This window comes from Nestor notabilis, unplaced genomic scaffold (genome assembly GCF_000696875.1).
Source record: "Nestor notabilis isolate BGI_N333 unplaced genomic scaffold, ASM69687v1 scaffold24382, whole genome shotgun sequence".
Lineage (NCBI taxonomy): Eukaryota > Metazoa > Chordata > Aves > Psittaciformes > Psittacidae > Nestor > Nestor notabilis.
In genome coordinates, this window is record NW_009919068.1 from 928 (window position 1) to 1,423 (window position 496).

Sequence of the window (496 nt, forward strand, 5' to 3'; positions counted from 1 at the left end):
CTGCCCTCGCAGCGCCCGCCCCCAGTGAGGAGACCCCCGCGCCCCCCCCAGCAGCCTCCATGGACCCCCCAGCTGAAGACATGCTGGTGGCCATCCGGCGCGGGGTCCGTCTCCGCAGGACCATCACCAACGACCGGTCGGCCCCACGGATATCGTGATGATGTATCCACCGTGGCCAACGGACCCCCCAGGGCACCTGCTGCGCCTCCTGGGACCCCCTCACTGGCACCTGCTGCCCCTCCTTGCTGCCTCCGCTTCCTGCTCCTCTGTCTCCTCCTTCCCTCCCCTCAGCCCTTTCCTTTCTTCACATCTCTCTTTCACTTGTTCTCTCTTGGGCTCTTTTTCAACTCTTTTTCTCATTTTCTTCTTTTATCTTCTTTGTTTTTTCTTCTTTTCTCTTTGTCTCTTATTCTTCTCTTGTCTCTTCTTCTATGCCCCTTCTTTTGCTCTTTTTCCTCTGTTTTCTTCTTTTCCCTTTTATCTTCTCTTTTACTCC

General features: G+C 55.4%; 1 pseudogene; it reads left to right on the forward strand.

Annotated features, from left to right (window-relative positions):
• Window positions 1–158, forward strand: part of LOC104402248 — an 896-nt pseudogene extending 738 nt beyond the window's left edge.
• Window positions 159–496: the final 338 nt, after the last annotated feature.